Raw genomic sequence first — 1,046 nt, forward strand, 5'->3', positions numbered from 1 at the left:
ATATATAATTATGGCTGGGCTGTGTGTGCAATTTTACAAAACTTGAAGACATTCTCAACATATATAAGAAATAGGCTTTTTAAGAAAGAAAACATTTAAAGGATAAAAATGAAGAATTAGTAAGAATCAATTAATTATACACAAAATTACAATAAAAATGTAAAAGTAGTCTGAATTTGAGTATTTTAAAATGCAATATAACTTAATTAATTAGTTATGAAATATAACGCGATTAAAATATTTTAACGCAGTTAACGCACTGGCCTCGCCCCCCAGACCTGTACTTCATCTTACATTACATACAGTTGACTGTTGACAAATATGCCTATGATGAAGGGCAACAACTCCATAAATGCAGTCATGCCCTAAAATTCAAGATATTGGTGCAAAACTGCTCCTGTATGAGTTGTTGTCTCATTTATGTCATATGATAAGCGATATCACAGGAGCAGCGAGAGCAGAGGCGTCCTGCCCATTCAAATGCAGCTTCCAAAAGACAAAAAACAGCCGATTAATATTTTCTATATTTAATACAATCACACCGGCATGATTAGAACGTTCAGTGCTTCATATCATCAGCTGCTAAATTCAAATCTGTGTTCGTTGGCTGGCGCTGAGCCAGATACAGACGCGTTTTTACAGCACTGTGCATTAACCAATCACACATGATGCTGTTGAGCTGATGAATACAATGACCAATCAGAGGTGTTCAGATGAGTCATCGCTTAAACTTAAACTAATTACACAATCACGGGCGTGTCTACGAGGTGGCCAGGGGTGGCACCGGACCCCCTGAAATTTGGCTGGCCACCCCAGGTGCCCCCCCCTACCAGATGTCTTGCCATAGGCTTGTTTTTAGTAAATTTCTAATTTTAGGCGGTTTCTATAGTGTGATCTTAATGACAATGTCGAGAGCGCATAATGTTAAGCGATCCATGTGCGTGAGGACAAATCTCTCCACTCCCAAGCGGATTTCCTACACTCACACAAAACTGTACGTGTGCTCTTAACATACATCGTTCCGCAAACACAACCCATGAGTAAAC

The sequence above is a fragment of the Sinocyclocheilus anshuiensis genome, unplaced genomic scaffold (assembly GCF_001515605.1).
Source record: "Sinocyclocheilus anshuiensis isolate Anshui unplaced genomic scaffold, SAMN03320099.WGS_v1.1 scaffold935, whole genome shotgun sequence".
In the NCBI taxonomy this organism is placed as follows: domain Eukaryota; kingdom Metazoa; phylum Chordata; class Actinopteri; order Cypriniformes; family Cyprinidae; genus Sinocyclocheilus; species Sinocyclocheilus anshuiensis.